Genomic DNA, 20090 nt, shown 5'->3' on the forward strand with positions numbered 1-20090 from the left:
CTACAGGTTGTTTACGGTATTGCAGCTCAGCCACATCTACTTCAGTAGAATAGAACACGCCATGGTTTTCTAATCCCAGATATTCCCTTAACTATAACCTGTCACAAATCCAAATCCCTTTAATTCAGCGTTTGATAGATCGGAAATTCTAATGATAAAGACATGCAAAATAATCCAAAACTGCAATTAATGGGAAAAGCTCCTCATATACGAGATTAATGAATTTCCATTTCTGGCACTGTAAAGTAAAGATGAAAAAAAAAAATTCTCATGTTTACCACCCATGGTATCTAAGGTAATTTAAAATGAAACGCTGCCCCCTAGAGACCAAATGATCATGAAAAATCACGGCCATAAAGAGCAAATGACCTCGATCTACTGTATACAAATCAGAAATTCCTTTATTTCAAAAGAATGAACGCCAATGTAATCTAGTGTCCTAGGACAGGTAATGCTTCGATTGTGTGCGCCCCTTTAAGAACTCATGACCGATAAGACTGCACCCAAGAAATAAAGACTCCATAGAACATTCCTGGGGAGCTCGCTTAGCACTAAACATCTAATAATAAAACCAGAAAACTTCACTTTTCTTGGGCAAATTTACAAAAACGAGGAAAAATAAATACTTTGTATCTGCAGATGCCAATTTCTATAAATCACACACAGGGGAGAGATAATTTTTCAGATCTGCTGCAGAACATTTCGTGCAAAGCTAAAGATAAAAAAAAAAAGAAAAAAAATAAATTCTCTCCAAACTTTTAGAAAAAAAGTTTCTCTCCAAACTTTTAGAAAAAAAGTTTCTCTCCAAACTTTTAGAAAAAAAGTTTCTCTCCAAACTTTTAGAAAAAAAGTTTCTCTCCAAACTTTTAGAAAAAAAGTTTCTCTCCAAACTTTTAGAAAAAAAGTTTCTCTCCAAACTTTTAGAAAAAAAGTTTCTCTCCAAACTTTTGGAATAAAGTTTCTCTCCAAACTTTAAAAAGTTTGGAGAGATACTTTTTAAAGTTTGGAGAGACACTTTTTAAAGTTTGGAGAGAAACTTTTTTAGACTCCTAAAAGGTCACCTTATTATCTTCCATCGCCTTCAGATTGTCAGGCAGAACTGTTGCATGTCCATTTAACAGCCATTGATAGCATCACGGGCATACTGACCCATGTGTGGCCCTGAAAAATCCATCTGTGGTTTACTGGAAGAAGTCACTGGATAAAGGAGTCAGTTCTTGTTTTACGATTTGTGTAAGAGCCCCCCCTATAGTCAAAGCAGGGCCCCCCATAAAAGCTTAGAGACAGCTAAAAATCAGAGGCTTCGGTGCGGGTGCTTTTGGCAGAAATAGCGTTTTTCAGGTAAAGTAATTGCACCTATAAAAAGTTCCTGGTACAAACACCATCGATCTTATTGCACTTTGAGGAGTTTGTAAAGTTACTATTTAAAGGGCCACACACACACCTTTAGATGAACTACGAGATGACATTACCGCTTGTCTCAATGCAATGTGAAAGCTCAACTAAGCTGTTTGATGGAATAATAATAATAATAATTTTTATTTATATAGCGCCAACATATTCCGCAGCGCTTTACAACTTATAGAGGGGACTTGTACAGACAATAGACATTACAGCATAACAGAAATCACAGTTCAAAACAGATACCAGGAGGAATGAGGGCCCTGCTCGCAAGCTTACAAACTGAGGAAAAGGGGAGACACGAGAGGTGGATGGTAACAATTGCTTTAGTTATTTGGACCAGCCATAGTGTAAGGCTGGAATGTCCAGAGACAAACTTGCTGACTGTTTCCAGTTAGAACCCACCGACCTGCCTGATCAATGCTGTCTAGATATCCACATTAAATATGATCCATAGATATGTCAGTCTGCCCTAGAGCGAGCACATAAGACCCCGGCTCACTTCTTGCCCTGTGGCAATCAATGATGGAGGATGTAGTATAAGGATTATACCACTGTGGTCTCCCGCAAGTTATGAGACCGGGGTCAAAACTAAATACAAGGACATGAGGCCGGAATCCATGCCACAACTTCCCTAAAGAACTCGTGCCCCTCAAAAACTAATTTAAAAAATGAAACATTCACGTTCCTGTTCCTTTAAAATGACTGCAGCCAGAGGGCTGACAGCGCTAGATGGCGGTGGACGGTTATTAGCATGCAGATAAATATTTACCATCCTCCATAGAAAACACATGGTCAGGCAGCGAGTGCCAACGCGACTGCTGCGTCTGTGTACGAAGGGATGTAGAACTGGGGGTCCGGAGCAGAGACGAGGGGAACGAGGCCAAGGTGTGAACAGACGCAGCTTTGTGGAGAGACCCTGAACACCGAGCGTTTCGTGGCCCCCGTAAGGGCCCTTTAAGAAAGTAAAGTGCACCGCGCAACAATTGACTATAAAAGGGTTAACCATGACACTATACATAAAAAAAAAAAATAACCATGGCCTGCTTGCTGACAGTTTCCACATGGTACAAGATCTAAAAGTAAGTGTAAACAACAAAAGTAGTAAAACTGGAGTATGTCGCTGTGCTGACGATTTAAGCCTATGGATCAATACAAGTGTAATTTTCCCTTATTATCTATGACTATTCCAAATGAACATGAACGGACACACCCATGGTTCATCCACAGACAGTGCAAGCGATGCAGGGGCAAAATGCGATAGATATTACATATATATATATATATATATATATATATATATATATATATATATATATATATATATATATATATATATATACACACACACACACACACACACACATATATACATACATATACACACACTAGATGGTGGCCCGATTCTATCGCATCGGGTATTCTAGAATATGCATGTCCACGTAGCATATTGCCCAGTCACGTAGTATATTGCCCAGTCACGTAGTATATTGCTCCATGCAGTTATGGCCCCATAGATGCCCCATATAATGCTCCATGCAGTTATGGCCCCATAGATGCCCATATAATGCTCCATGCAGTTATGGCCCCATAGATGCCCCATATAATGCTCCATGCAGTTATGGCCCCATAGATGCCCCATATAATGCTCCATGCAGTTATGGCCCCATAGATGCTCCATATAATGCTCCATGCAGTTATGGCCCCATAGATGCCCCATATAATGCTCCATGCAGTTATGGCCCCATAGATGCTCCATATAATGCTCCATGCAGTTATGGCCCCATAGATGCCCCATATAATGCTTCATGCAGTTATGGCCCCATGGATGTCCCATATAATGCTCCATGCAGTTATGGCCCCATAGTTGCGCCATATAATGCCCCATGCAGTTATGGCCCCATAGATGCCCCATATAATGCTCCATGCAGTTATGGCCCCATAGATGCTCCATATAATGCTCCATGCAGTTCTTTATGGCCCCATAGATGCCCTTTATCAGAGGTGTCAAACTGCATTCCTCGAGGGCCGCCAACAGGTCATGTTTTCAGGATTTCCTTAGCATTCCACAAGGTGCTGGAATCATTCTGTGCAGGTGATTAAATTATCACCTGTGCAATACAAGGAAATCCTGAAAACATGACCTGTTGGCGGCCCTCGAGGAATGCAGTTTGACACCTCTGCCCTATATACACTGTGTTCCAAATTATTATGCAAATAATATTTCCTCATATTTTCTCTAAATTACCTATCTGAATTGCAGTCATTGTTATTTTCCAGTCATCTACTATTTTAGTATAATTGCAATGTTTTGGAACAAACTGTCTATGAAAACAGTATCTTTTTAAAAAAAATAAACACTCAAAAAGCATGTTCCAAATTATTATGCACAGCAGAGTTTTCAACCTTTTTTTTTTAATTTTGAACAAAAAAATGGTCAATTGTGAAGTTATAAGCATTATCAGCTTATTACAAAATGAAATCAAACCGTTTTCAAGTGAAAACTTTATTCCAGGTGATGTTACATTTGCACATAGGACCCCTTGTTCGAAAGAAGCTTCTGAACTCTCTCGTCCATTGAATTTGTCAGTTTTTGGACGGTTTCTGCTTCAATTGTTTTGCATGTGGACAGAATCCCCTCCCAGAGCTGTTGCTTAGATGTGAACTGCCTCCCGCCATCATAGGCACTCCTTTTGATGATGCTCCAGAGGTTCTCAATGGGGTTGAGGCCAGGGGAAGATGGTGGCCACACCATAAGTTTGTCCTCTTTTATGCCCATAGCAGCCAGAGATGCAGATGTGTTTTTTGCAGCATGAGACGGTGCATTATCATGCATGAAAAAGATCTTGCTGCGGAAAGCACGGTTCTTCCTCTTGAACCATGGCAGGAAGTGTTGTTTTAGAAACTCCACATAGATTATGGAGTTCATCTTTACCCCTTCAGGGATCATAAAGGGGCTGACAATCTCTCTCCCCATGATTCCAGCCCAAAACATTACTCCTCCTCCTCCTTGTTGGCGCCTTAGCCGTGTTTTCATGGGGTGTCCATCAACCAGCCATCCTCCACTCCATCCATCTGGACCATCGAGCGTTGCACGGCACTCATCGGTGAACAAAACAGTTTGGAAGTCAGTCTTCATGTATCGTTTGGCCCACTGGGATGTTTCTGCTTGTGTGCAGTGGATAGAGGTGGTCGACAGGATGGCTTACGCACAGCTGCAAACCTCTGAAGGACCCTGCATCTTGTGGTTCTGGGGACGTTGGAGGCACCAGCAGCTTCAAAAACTCGTCTGCTGCTATGACAAGGCATTTTTGCAGCTGCTCTTTTAACCTTACGCAATTGCCTGTTGGAAAGAGTCCTCAATTTTTCCTTATCAGCACTCACACGTGTGTGCTGGGAATCAGCTACATACTTCTTGATTGTGCGATGATCACGAAGAAGTGTCTTGGCAATGTTGATTGTAGTCATGCCTTGACCTAAATACTCCACAATTTGTTGCTTCTCAGCAGCCGACACACCCTTTTTCTTTCCCATTTCGGCAAAAAATGTAGGCTGCTTAATAATGTGGAACAGCCTTCTTAAGTAGTCTTGCCTTTATTTGGACACACCTGCCAAACTAATTTGCACAGGTATCTGCAATTGCTTTCAGTGATATAAAGAGCCCTGACACATATCACCATCAATGAGTTTAAATGACAAACAAAACAATTCTAACCTTATCACTCATAATCTCTATGTGCATAATAATTTGGAACACAGTGTAATGCTCCATGCAGTTGTTTATGGCCCCATGTAATGCCCCATATAATGCTCCATGCAGTTATGGCCCCATAGATGCCCCATATAATGCTCCATGCAGTTATGGCCCCATAGATGCCCCATATAATGCTCCATGCAGTTATGGCCCCATAGATGCCCCATATAATGCTCCATGCAGTTATGGCCCCATAGATGCCCCATATAATGCTCCATGCAGTTATAGCCCCATATAATGCTCCATGCAGTTCTTTATTTGCCCCATAGATGCCCCATATAATGCTCCATGCAGGTCTTTATGGCCCCATAGATGCCCCATATAATGCTCCATGCAGGTCTTTATGGCCCCATAGATGCTCCATATAATGCTCCATGCAGTTATGGCCCCATAGATGATTATTTTTCACATTAGATGTTTTTACTATTGAGGCTGCATAGGCAGCCTCAATAGTAAAAACTTGGTCACACAGGGTTAATAGCGGCGGTGACGGAGTGAGTTACCCGCTGCATAACGCGGTCCGTTACCGCTGGCATTAACCCTGTGTGAGCTGTGACTGCGGGGAGTATGGAGCGGGCGCCGGGCAGTGACTGCAGGGGAGTAGGGAGGGACGAATCGGACTGTGCCCGTCGCTGATTGGTCGCGGCAGCCATGACAGGCAGCTGGCGAGACCAATCAGCGAATGAATAACCGTGACGGAAGTTGCCGACAGACAGAAGGACAGACAGAAGGACAGACAGAAGGACAGACAGAAGGACAGACAGAAGGACGGAAGTACCCCTTAGACAATATTATATATATATATATATATATATATATATATATATATATATATATATATATATATATATATATATAGATGAGCCTTTAGATTGTGGGGAAATAAAACAAGTAAGACAAAGATTTTTCTTACTTTGAATCACTGGAAAAAAAGGTGCAGTTCTGTTCTGACTAATATGACAAGTGGGCCTATAGGGGGCACCAGTAGGCACTCATCACTTAAAGGGGATTGCCCATGATTAGAAAAAGGACTCCCCTTCCCCTAAGAAACAGAGACTGCCACTATCAAGCCTTATGTGACTGCTCTGCCATGTGTAAAGCACTCCGGCTGCAATACCAGACGCGGCCTATAGACAAGGGAGGCGCCATTTCTGTAAAAACTCCTTGTCTCATAAACCACTTTACAAGGACATTTTAATATGTAAACCTACAAGCGGATCCTTTCTCTTTGCTTACACAGAAGGGAAGGATGGAAACCTGCTGTAACAGCAGGGGGTCCGGGAGGGGACTTCCTATAGTTAGGGTCAGTCCAGGTGGTGGTATAATCACATTGCAAATCAGCTCTTCAATTTCTGAACTTCTTTTGTTGTTCTGTGAATAGTCCGGAAGAAAACACAGCCCCCATCCCCTACTGGTATCCATCTTTAATTTGAAGGATTTGCCTCATATTCGATAGACCATATTTGCTAAATGGGTCCCCTGACAAACTGACCAGACCGCTAACAATAAGCCTTATGCTGAGAAACACTGTCTCAAATGCTCGGTTCTCCCACAGCACCCCCACAGGAGAAATGCGGTATTACACTTCCTTAAGGAAATCAGTGTCCTGTGTGTAACCTGTGCAGGGGCCGAGTCCTCCAGAGCAGGATAGGACGGAGATCACGTTACACAAGCAGAGAAACCACCTGGAAATCTACCTGGCACACAGACGTCTCCAGGTCTTGGCAGGTTTTATTGTAGGGCATTGATCCAGCATGCGATCCGCCCCATGTCCTAATAACGATGGAAATGCCCGAGAAGTGTGAATTACAGAACACTTCCCATGCCCGGAATGGCAGCAGATGCATGCTTCTTATAACGAGCGGACCAGGACAACCGGTGCCCACCACAGACACGTACATGCCCACATTGGACTGGTCACCACCCCAAACATGCCCGTCGTAGGAAATATACAATTCTGGGGGTTTGTTAAAAGGCGGTGTTATGAATATTCTGTGTTCAGCCTCATTCACACAACCAATTTTTGCATACTAATGATGTGCGTCACTTTGTACCTGTGATAGTCTATGGGGTCTGCCGATAATCTACGGGGTCCATGACCAACGGTCAGATCAAATAAAAAAAAATGAAAAAAATTTGACAACATTTGAATGATATTGAGGGCTGGTGTAATATTCATTAACAGTCAGAAAAAAAAACACTCCCGTCCAGCCCCCAAGCAGTGCTCCCATCCATCACTCATATCCAGCCCCCAAGCAACGCTCCTGTCCAGCGCTCATATCCAGTCCCCAAGCAACACTCCCATCCAGCCCCCCAAATACTCCCGTCCAGCCCCCAAGCAACGCTCCCGTCCAGCCCCCCCAAATACTCCCGTCCAGCCCCCAAGCAACGCTCCCGTCCAGCCCCCCCCAAATACTCCCGTCCAGCCCCCAAGCAACGCTCCCGTCCAGCCCCCCCCAAATACTCCCGTCCAGCCCCCAAGCAACGCTCCCGTCCAGCCCCCCCAAATACTCCCGTCCAGACCCCAAGCAACACTCCCATCCAGCCCCCCAAATACTCCCGTCCAGCCCCCAAGCAACGCTCCCGTCCAGTCCCCCCAAATACTCCCGTCCAGCCCCCAAGCAACGCTCCCATCCAGCCCCCCCAAATACTCCCGTCCAGCCCCCAAGCAACGCGCCCTCATAAAAATGTATGAATAAAGTGACGATGGGAATTTACCACTCTGATAAGGGAAATGGTACGTCCCTATAAAGTATTAAACTGTCAGCATGGATTCGTTAGTGGCAGAGTATTTAGAGACTCGCCTGCAACAGGAAAAACAGAGGAACGGAACAATGTAGAGTTTAGGAAAATATGCTCCAGAAATGTTATTTCATGGGGACAGATGTCTGCAGTGATGACGGATCCCTTTAAGGAGCACCTGTGTAATTCTTTAAAAAGGGATTATCCAGGATTTTTTCTCCCCCATGCAGTGTGATATTTCAGGTCATCACTGGTCAATTGAGCTGCAATACCAGACCTGACCCACCAACAATAGTGGCGCTCTAATAAAGGGAAAAAGAAGAGATGCATTTCTCTAACCTTGAGCATAACTACATGTCACAGGCGCACATCTATACATCTATGACTCATCTTTGCCTTTAATTCCAGCACAATTTAAAGCTTCATTGCTCCAAATATTTGACCTGTTCCTTACTCTGCAATTACCGTGGCTTTGCTCTGACAGCGCAGATTATAATTATCGGCTCCGTGTTTTCATTCATCTGAGACTTTTCTAAAACATTTAAAAATAAATATTTAATCTTCTTTGTTTTCAAAATCACATTCATTGTTCTAGAATGTGACTTATGGAACGTCAGTTACCTCCTGATAACGATACATTGTATTATTGCTTAAAGGGCAATTCCACAGACTGTGCTTTCCTATACATCGTCACACATCTGGCGGCTCCGGGCAAACTGGGAATATTTGCTGCACAGAAACGTGGAGTAAAATCGTGGCTCACTGTGGTGGTCAATGCAGGACTGCTCAGATCTGGATCCAGCGAGCATGGTGGAGGACAGTCCCCTGCACTTCGGTCCTCCGACAGCCATTGTCTACCCCTAAACCCCCTTTTTATCTTCACCCTTCCCGCTCCTCCCCCATTCTGGAACTCTGGTTCCCATGCAAATCCTTGAGTGGGGGAAGGAAAGCAAGAAAAAAAAGGAAATCCATTCCCACACTGCGAATTCAATGATGATGCACAACAGTGTCAGTCTAGCATTGCTGGAGGACAATAGTAGCAAACCCTCAGCTGTGAGAAAAGCTAGTTCTGTATCCACTGTAAAGAATGGCATTACTTACACACAATAAGATATTGTAGCAATAAGTCTTGGAAAGTTAGAGAAGTTTTTAGTAAAGTTGATTCCAGATATAGTGAAGGATTTCGGGACCATTAGTGTTTGGATCGATGGTCGAAGCCTAGAGGCCATAAGACCTGGAGGACCGTGCCGCACCTTGGGGGGCACAGGGGCAGCTGCCATGAGTACAATTTTATTTGAGAACTTTCAAAACTAAAAAAAAATAATATAGAAAGTAGCAGAGGTTTCACCAACGCTGAAAATCCAGAGAAGCTACAGTTGCTTGCGAAAGTATTGGCAATTTTCGTGTTTTGCTGCATCACAATCCGGAGAGTCATTGTTTGTTTTTTGAGGGTTTGCATCAGTTCATGTGAAGAACATATCTACAACTGTGATCATTTTTCTTTTTTTGTGAAGCAAACAACAAATATGACAAAATAAAAGAAATTGTGAGTATGCATAACTATTTACCCCCCTAAAGTCAGTACTTTGTAGAGCCTCCTTTTGCAGCAATTACAGCTGCACGTCTCTGTGGATAAGTCTCTGAGTTTTCCACTGGGATTTTTGCCCATTCCTCAATGCAAAACTGCTCCAGCTCCTTCATGTTAGATGGTTTCCTCTGGGGAACAGGAATCTTCAATTCTGCCCACAGATTCTCAATTGGATTCAGGTTTGGGCTCTGACTCGGCCACTCCAAAACATTTACACTTTTCCACTTAAACCAGTCGAGCGTTGCTTTAGCAGTATGCTTTAGGTCATTGTCTTGTTGGAAGATGACCCTCAGTCCCAGTCTGAAATAGCTGACAGACTGAAACAGGTTTTCCTGAATAATATCCCTGTTATATTTCACCCCATCCATCTTTCCCTCGACTAGGACCATTTTCCCTGTCCCTGCTGCCAATAAGCACACCCACAGAATGATGCTGCCACCACCATGTTTCACTGTGGGGATAGTGCTCTTGGGATGAGCGGTGTTCGTTTGGCACAAAGCATAGAATTTACCTTGGTGGCCAAGAAGTTCAAATTTGGTCTCATCTGACCACAGCACCTTCCTCCATACATTTGGGGAGTCTCCCAAATGTCTTTTGGCAAACTCAAAATGAGCCTTACAATTTGTGTAAGTAAAGGCTTTTTTCTGACCACCTTTATGTAGTGTATGGCTTATTGTGGTCATATGGACAGATACTGCAGTCTCTGCTTGGGAACTTTGCAGCTCCTTCAGTGTTACCTTTGTTCTCTGTGCTGGAGATTGGCATTTTTTTTTTTATATAACCCAACTCTGACTTGTACTTCTCAACAACTTTGGCCCTTACTTGTTTGGAGATCTCCCTGGGCTTCACGGCGGTGTTTGGAGATCTCCCTGAGCTTCACGGTGGTGTTTGAAGATCTCCCTGGGCTTCACGGTGGTGTTTGAAGATCTCCCTGGGCTTCACGGTGGTGTTTGAAGATCTCCCTGGGCTTCACGGTGGTGTTTGAAGATCTCCCTGGGCTTCACGGTGGTGTTTGGAGATCTCCCTGGGCTTCACGGTGGTGTTTGGAGATCTCCCTGGGCTTCACGGTGGTGTTTGGAGATCTCCCTGGGCTTCACGGTGGTGTTTGAAGATCTCCCTGTTCTTCACGGTGGTGTTTGAAGATCTCCCTGGGCTTCGCGGTGGTGTTTGAAGATCTCCCTGGGCTTCACGGTGGTGTTTGAAGATCTCCCTGGGCTTCGCGGTGGTGTTTGAAGATCTCCCTGAGCTTCACGGTGGTGTTTGAAGATCTCCCTGGGCTTCGCGGTGGTGTTTGAAGATCTCCCTGGGCTTCACGGTGGTGTTTGAAGATCTCCCTGGGCTTCACGGTGGTGTTTGAAGATCTCCCTGGGCTTCACGGTGGTGTTTGAAGATCTCCCTGGGCTTCACGGTGGTGTTTGAAGATCTCCCTGGGCTTCACGGTGGTGTTTGGAGATCTCCCTGGGCTTCGCGGTGGTGTTTGAAGATCTCCCTGGGCTTCACAGTGGTGTTTGGAGATCTCCCTGAGCTTCACGGTGGTGTTTGGAGATCTCCCTGAGCTTCACGGTGGTGTTTGGAGATCTCCCTGGGCTTTACGGTGGTGTTATGTAATCAAATAGTTAAAAAGTCAGGGGGGGTGAATAATTTTGCAAGCCACTGTACATGCCCTCGTCTTATGGCCGAGTGCCCCTAACTCAGAGCGATCCTGTTGTAGAGCCGGCGGCCATCGGACCCACCAACGTCACTTTGTTTTGCTTTAATGGCGCATTGCAGCACAGTTTTCAGGGGCATTTACGACCCATTACTCCGGGATTAGGTGGTGCAATACTTGCCTTGCCAGCGGCACCGACGACCCACTACTGCCGCTTGGAAACTGCTTCGATACGACCTCTCTCACCTTTGTAGCAGAATAGTGGAAAGAAAAAAGTTTCAGACTTTCTAGGGTCTAAGGGGTAACGTTTCTCCTTATGGAGATTGACATACCATCTGGCTTGTCAAGGTAAGGAGGCTTATTTGCCGTACAATGCTCCTCTGGGAAATTAAATATGCAAATTGCCTCTTCTGCGAAAAAGAGGACTTAACTCTATAGCGCCACCTGTTGGAAGTAGCGATCCTACAAGTCAGAATCAACCCTTTAACGAGTCGTGCAATATGACTTAGGATAAAAGCCAAATCAGTATCTCAATTCGCAGACACGGTGTTTCGGGCTGTTGGCCCTCGTCAGTGCGAAGCATGAGAACTGATTTGGCTAGATGAGAGGCTCTGGACTGGGGTCTACAGGTGGCGCTATAGAGTTAAGTCCTCTTTTTCTCAGAAGAGGCAATTTGCATATCAGACTTTCTATAAACCCGATCAGAAGTGGCCGCGCCCGACCACTGCAGCTGTAATATCGACTATCAGCCCGCAGAGCGATTAATGCACCGGCTCAGAAACGGAAAATCTCTTCTAAAGTGAGACCTTAATATTCGATAAATTATGCATCTGATGTACAGCGAGCAAAGAAGAAGTGCTGGGAAGTGGAGCGCAATCGTCCTAAAGTGATAGCCTGGAATATTGTGGCCGCTGCGGCTCACACAGCTTTTCTAGGGTCCTGAACAGGAAATCTGACAATATACAGGTCCTTCTCAAAAAAACTAGCATATAGTGTTAAATTTCATTATTTACCATAATGTAATGATTACAATTAAACTTTCATATATTATAGATTCATTATCCACCAACTGAAATTTGTCAGGTCTTTTATTGTTTTAATACTGATGATTTTGGCCTACAACTCCTGATAACCCAAAAAACCTGTCTCAATAAATTAGCATATCAAGAAAAGGTTCTCTAAACGACCTATTACCCTAATCTTCTGAATCAACTAATTAACTCTAAACACATGCAAAAGATACCTGAGGCTTTTAAAAACTCCCTGCCTGGTTCATTACTCAAAACCCCCATCATGGGTAAGACTAGCGACCTGACAGATGTCAAGAAGGCCATCATTGACACCCTCAAGCAAGAGGGTAAGACCCAGAAAGAAATTTCTCAACAAATAGGCTGTTCCCAGAGTGCTGTATCAAGGCACCTCAATGGTAAGTCTGTTGGAAGGAAACAATGTGGCAGAAAACGCTGTACAACGAGAAGAGGTGACCGGACCCTGAGGAAGATTGTGGAGAAGGACCGATTCCAGACCTTGGGGAACCTGAGGAAGCAGTGGACTGAGTCTGGTGTGGAAACATCCAGAGCCACCGTGCACAGGCGTGTGCAGGAAATGGGCTACAGGTGCCGCATTCCCCAGGTAAAGCCACTTTTGAACCATAAACAGCGGCAGAAGCGCCTGACCTGGGCTACAGAGAAGCAGCACTGGACTGTTGCTAAGTGGTCCCAAGTACTTTTTTCTGATGAAAGCAAATTTTGCATGTCATTCGGAAATCAAGGTGCCAGAGTCTGGAGGAAGACTGGGGAGAAGGAAATGCCAAAATGCCTGAAGTCCAGTGTCAAGTACCCACAGTCAGTGATGGTGTGGGGTGCCATGTCAGCTGCTGGTGTTGGTCCACTGTGTTTCATCAAGGGCAGGGTCAATGCAGCTAGCTATCAGGAGATTTTGGAGCACTTCATGCTTCCATCGGCTGAAATGCTTTATGGAGATGAAGATTTCATTTTTCAGCACGACCTGGCACCTGCTCACAGTGCCAAAACCACTGGTAAATGGTTTACTGACCATGGTATTACTGTGCTCAATTGGCCTGCCAACTCTCCTGACCTGAACCCCATAGAGAATCTGTGGGATATTGTGAAGAGAAAGTTGAGAGACGCAAGACCCAACACTCTGGATGAGCTTAAGGCCACTATTGAAGCATCCTGGGCCTCCATAACATCTCAGCAGTGTCACAGGCTGATTGCCTCCATGCCACGCCGCATTGAAGCAGTCATTTCTGCCAAAGGATTCCCGACCAAGTATTGAGTGCATAACTGAACATTATTATTTGATGGTTTTTTTGTTTGTTATTAAAAAACACTTTTATTTGATTGGACGGGTGAAATATGCTAATTTATTGAGACAGGTTTTTTGGGTTATCAGGAGTTGTAGGCCAAAATCATCAGTATTAAAACAATAAAAGACCTGACAAATTTCAGTTGGTGGATAATGAATCTTTAATATATGAAAGTTTAATTGTAATCATTACATTATGGTAAATAATGAAATTTAACACTATATGCTAATTTTTTGAGAAGGACCTGTATAAAACTGTCATTGTAATAACCGGGCCTGCCACGTCCACAAGCCACGGACCGGAGAACCTGTCACACTGCAGAAATATGTAACTATTCTTATGTGGTGTAAACGCCGCTGTTCTCCTGAATCCAGTGAGGTTTTTCTTTTGTTCCTGCTCCTCTCCGTTCCCGAGATATGGCCCAATCTTCCCTATATATAAATCTAGTCTTGTTAGCCAAGTGGGCGTGTTCTCCAGCGCTTCTCTGTGTGTATGCTTGAGGTCCATGCTCACTTGACTAAGAAGATTTATAAGCAGGGAATAAAGGGCCGTATCTCAGGAACAGAGAGGAGCAGGAACACAAGAAAAACTACGCCGGATTCAGGAGAACAGCGGCATTTACTCAACATAAAAAAAAACTAAACAAAGAAATAATACATATTTTTAGCACCCGATAGGTCACCTCTATATAAGCAACTATGTCCCCATCCCAAACATTAAACTGAAAATTAGCCCGGACTTCATCCTTCATCCTTCATTTCTTAAATAGCTGATAACATAGAACAAAAGCTCAATATGTAAAGAGGTTAGGAAAGAAACTTGTATTCTTGGTTGTACTGGAATGGGACCTCATAGAATTAACACTTCAACTCCCTAGAGATAAACATATTGCCCATCTGCGGTAGGAAGTGTTTACATATAATTATCATTCTAGCGATAAATTTAGATGTTAAGTAACACACCCTGACCGAGGTATTCGGCGCTGGCATGGTGCCTCCTCGGCAGCGGTAACAATGTGGAAGGGCAAAGCATGAGCAATACAAGGCGGCGTCCATTAATAGGAATCGGATCACAACAAAGTCAGATTTACCCCAAACATTCCAGGAGTGAACTACAACTCCCATCATCTAGGGGGAATCAAGCATCGTTTCCCTTATCGTCCAATGAGGTCTCAGACTACAGGATCCTGAAATAGAAGCTGATGGGATCTTACTGCTCTGATCCATTTACAGGAGTCTCCTGGAACCTCACAATCACAAGAGGACATTGGATACATTGTAGCAAACCATTAGGATGTCACAGAAGTCAATGCTGCTGATGTATCAGAGCCATGGAGACATCATTTAGAAATCCTGATATTCAGGTGCCAGAATAAGGACATTTTCTCTTTATGCATTATCATCTCTGGTTTGACTGTGGATACAGCTTAGACTGTTCTTCACCCAGGAGTAAAGATTCAGTTTCCCTCTCGGTCCCTGTATCTGACCAGATCACCAGAGCTATGCCCTGGCACCCGCCAACCAGATCACTATAGCTACACCCCCCCTGCGCTCACCAACCAGATCACCATAGCTATGCCCCCGAAACCTGCCAACCAGATCACTATAGCTACACCCCCCCGTGCCCGCCAACCAGATCACCGTAGCTATGCACCCCAACCAGATCACCATAGCTATGCCCCCGAAACCTGCCAACCAGATCACTATAGCTACACCCCCCCGTGCCCGTCAACCAGATCACCATAGCTATGCCCCCCAAGCCCACCAACAAGATCACCATAGCTATACCCCCAACGCCCACCAACCAGATCACCATAGGTGTGACCCCGACACCCGCCAACCAGATCACCATAGTTATGCCCCCGCACCCACCAACTAGATCACTATAGCTATGCCCCCCGACGCCCACCAACCAGATCACCACAGCTATGCCCCCGGCACCCACCAACCAGATCACCATAGCTATTCCCTGGCACCCACCAACCAGATCACCATAGCTATTCCCTGGCACCCACCAACCAGATCACCATAGCTATGCCCCGACGCCCGCCAACCAGATCATCATAGCTATGCCCCCGGCACCCACCAACCAGATCACCATAGCTATGCCCCCGGCACCCACCAACCAGATCACCATAGCTATTCCCTGGCACCCACCAACCAGATCACCATAGCTATGCCCCGACGCCCGCCAACCAGATCATCATAGCTATGCCCCTGGCACCCACCAACCAGATCACCATAGCTATTCCAAGGCACCCACCAACCAGATCACCATAGCTATGCCCCGACGCCCGCCAACCTGATCACGATAGCTATGCCCCGACGCCTGCCAACCTGATCACGATAGCTATGCCCCAGCACCCACCAACCAGATCACCATAGCTATGCCCCGACACCCGCCAACCAGAGCACCATAGCTATGCCCCTGACACCCACCAACCAGATCACCATAGCTATGCCCCGACACCCGCCAACCAGATCACCATAGCTATGCCCCGACACCCGCCAACCAGATCACCATACCTATGCCCTAACATCGACCATATCCGCAGTGAAGCAGGAAGATTCAGGTCCATTACTAGATGGGCAGCAGTCCTTTACAATGGTTTCCTTTACTGTATGTTTTTTAAAAAGTCACAAACTGGGAACATTCACCCTAATACACCATTATTGCCCAATAAGTGCATTTAGCGTCTTTTTCTACAGCCGACAACACTTTTCCCCCTAAATAATCTGGAACACACCTGGAGGGGTCTCAAACTGGAATGTGTAGCGTTTTAGAGAAGACACCTGGTGTAAAAGATTTTGTCCGCACCCTTCTTCTCACTCATCGGTTCCTGGCTTCAGTTTTTGATGGAATATGAATCTGGAATCCCATCCTATCTACAGGATGGAAAACAGGATCAGAGGGTCAGCCAAAGCCACCAGAGGGTCCGCAAGTGGGGGGAGAGTAATGGCATTCCGATATAACTTTCCCTCTTAATGTGCCTGATGTAATATTGTATCTGTCCAAGAAAAACCGCATTTCCGCACTGTTTTCTATGGGGCCAAATTCTGATCCACCGTAATTGGCCGCTATCCTCATCTTACATGTATTTAGGGGGATTTCTTGTTAAATCAAAAGTGGAAAACATGGTAAAGGACAACATTTAAAAGGAACCTAAAGAAAAAAAAACCAATCAGTTTATCCTCCAGAACTAATTTTTGAATAATGGTGGACGAAAGAGGAGTCAGTGTTTGCATAACAAGGAACTGCATGATAAGCCATTCCCCAGTACTCTCCTATTGTTCACATCTGTCCTGTGAGATCAGAGGAGCGGCAGGATCCTGCACCTGCTGCGCCAAACACAAGGGCTGCAGAAATGCAAAATCAGAGCTCAGAGCCCCCATCTAAGAAGAAGCAGAGGAAGAACAAAAGGAGGAGAATCTCCACACAAAGCCCAATGGAAGCCAGGTAATGTGAATTTAGGTTCAGAGGTTTCTCAGAGGAAGGAAGGACGGTGCAACAAGTTCTCCAGGTACAAGACAAGTCATTCTGGTTGTCACTGTCATCTCAAAGATGACACATTGGAAAATATTGTATCACTAAGTAACCAAACAAACCAAATAATAAATATCTTTTCAGTATCTGCAGTATTCACAGTGTATCACCTTACCCATCCTGTATTGATCCTGAGTTACATCCTGTATTATACTGCAGAGCTGCACTCACTATTCTGCTGGTGCAGTCACTGTGTACATACATTACATTACTGATCCTGAGTTACATCCTGTATTATACTCCAGAGCTGCACTCACTATTCTGCTGGTGCAGTCACTGTGTACATACATTACATTACTGATCCTGAGTTACATCCTGTATTATACTCCAGAGCTGCACTCGCTATTCTGCTGGTGCAGTCACTGTGTACATACATTACATTACTGATCCTGAGTTACATCCTGTATTATACTCCAGAGCTGCACTCACTATTCTGCTGGTGCAGTTACTGTGTACATACATTACATTACTGATCCTGAGTTACATCCTGTATTACACCCCAGAGCTGCACTCACTATTCTGCTGGTGCAGTCACTGTGTACATACATTACATTACTGATCCTGAGTTACATCCTGTATTACACCCCAGAGCTGCACTCACTATTCTGCTGGTGCAGTCACTGTGTACATACATTACATTACTGATCCTGAGTTACATCCTGTATTATACCCCAGAGCTGCACTCACTATTCTGCTGGTGCAGTCACTGTGTACATACATTACATTACTGATCCTGAGTTACATCCTGTATTATATTTCAGACAATGTATCAGGTTGGGCAGGCAGTGGAACTGTAGGAGAGTTCAGCTCTGAAGCTGCATGTCATACTTCATTCATACCCAAATCCCACATTCTGCGGCTTCATTGTGTATAAACGCTGGTGGAAGATGCGGAGAATCATTCTGCACTGGATAATGGTGCATTATGTGACTTTAGTCCAGCAGTTGGAAACAAAGTTGTTGTTGCTTACAGGAAGCATCCAGTGCTTTTGTTTGCAGCTCTAGATGTGACTGGAGTAGAACGTTACATTTTTTTATCGTTTTCCATTCCCATGATAGGACACTGATGTGTCACAATGTAGAGTCATCAGAACCATTTCCTCTTGCAGATGCTGATGATGTAACATATAATCCTTTTACTGTAAGGATGACAAGAAGCCCGGTGACAGCGAGGTGCGACTGAGCGAGGCAGCGACATTCCTGCGCAAGGTGAGAGCAGGGGGCCGAGACCGCCCAACAAACCGCTGCAACAATGAGACATTACATGACAGACGTTGCCCCAGGTGTAAATCTACGAGCAGCGATCACTGGTGGAAAATCACAGATTTACGGATCACACTTTGGAATCTTACTTGTCTCAGACCTGTAACTTTTATTACCTGTAAACTCCGCCGTTCTCCTGAATCCGGAGAGGTTTTTTATTTTGTCCTCTCTTCTCTGTATAAAAAGCGATTTGCATTTTTATAAATGTCACTTTTCTTTTTTTTTGTTTTTGTTTTCTGATATTCTTTAACATTTTGGGGGCTTAATTCATTAGAAGGACACATGTGCTTCATAAATTGTGGAAAAATCACAACTTGTTCTCCACTATAATGTTGATGTTCCGCATCTGCCCGGACTGGGACGAGGTCTGCGACCGTCCACCATGGCCGCCGCCTTCTGCTGTGCTCCACGTTGTGTTTTCCAAGTTGCCCGATGTCTCTTACATCAGGCGAACACAGAAAATAAACTTTAAAAATGGCGCATAAACGGCTCTGCAGATTCAGTCACATCTGTAGGGGGGCTGCTCTGTTTCAGAAAAAGGTGGGGGCCTCAGAACCATCCCCACAAAATCCCACTGATCAGCGGATTGGAGGGATAGCCCCAATGTAATACAATAATAATAATAATAATGATGATACCAGTCTTGTAATAATCCAATGTGTCGGCGGGAAAAAAAATTGAGCTTTGAACTTGTATGCAAATTAGCCTGAAAGTGCACTGGGGGCACCGAGTACAGACACGCCTCCAATGCACTTCCAAGCTGATTTGCATATGGCTTCATGGCCTAAATTCTCAGCGCCGGCCTGTTCAATTACTACAAAATAGGCCACGTGTTTATCGTTGTTCTTTGACCTATACAGCCTGCTTCAGTAGTGACATCCTGACTGGTTCTCTCTAATTGGTGGGAGTCATGGAGGTGGGATCTACATAGATAGAGGCCTCATTATTGACAAAGGCACAGGAGCTTATGCCCAGAGCTGAATGGGTTATATGGATGAGCCACCATACCTATATAACGCTCTGTTCAACTCATGTTCAGTCAAAAAGTTGTAGATATATGTTGCAGGCATTGGACACAGACCTCACATCCAGCCTATATTACTGGGGGGAGACACACAGACCTCACATCCAGCCTATATTACTGGGGGAGACAAACAGAGCTCACATCCAGCCTATATTACTGGGGGGAGACACACAGACCTCACATCCAGCCTATATTACTGGGGGAGACACACAGACCTCACATCCAGCCTATATTACTGGGAGAGACACACATAGCTCACATCCAGCCTATATTACTGGGGGAGACACACAGAGGTCACATCCAGCCTATATTACTGGGAGAAACACACAGAGCTCACATCCAGCCTATATTACTGGGGGAGACACACAGACCTCACATTCAGCCTCTATTACCGGGAGAGACACGCAGACCTCACATCCAGCCTATATTACTGGTAGAGACACACATACCTCACATCCAGCCTATATTACTGGTACAGACACACATACCTCACATCCAGCCTATATTATCGGGAGAGACACACAGAGCTCACATCCAGCCTATATTACCAGGAGAGAGACACAGAGCTCACATCCAGCCTATATTACCGGAAGAGACACACAGACCTCACATCCAGCCTATATTACCGGAGGAGACACACAGAGCTCACATCCAGCCTATATTACCGGAAGAGACACACAGAGCTCACATCCAGTTTATATTACTGGGAGAGACACACAGACCTCACATCCAGCCCATATTACTGGGAGAGACACACAGAGCTCACATCCAGCCTATATTACTGGGAGAGACACACTGA

General features: G+C 44.9%; 1 protein-coding gene across 3 annotated transcripts in view; it reads right to left on the reverse strand.

The window, feature by feature from the left end:
- Window positions 1-20090, reverse strand: part of CD82 (CD82 molecule) — a 47134-nt gene that overhangs the window by 16563 nt on the left and 10481 nt on the right. The window contains exon 2 of one of the 3 annotated variants that reach the window (XM_077287073.1): window positions 16209-16347. The exons of the other annotated variants lie outside the window; for them this stretch is intronic. The gene's annotated coding sequence lies outside the window, so the exon portion shown is untranslated. The remainder of the gene's footprint in view (window positions 1-16208; window positions 16348-20090) is intronic. 3 annotated transcript variants of the gene reach the window in all.

This window comes from Ranitomeya variabilis, chromosome 2 (assembly GCF_051348905.1).
Source record: "Ranitomeya variabilis isolate aRanVar5 chromosome 2, aRanVar5.hap1, whole genome shotgun sequence".
Taxonomy (NCBI): Eukaryota; Metazoa; Chordata; class Amphibia; order Anura; family Dendrobatidae; genus Ranitomeya; species Ranitomeya variabilis.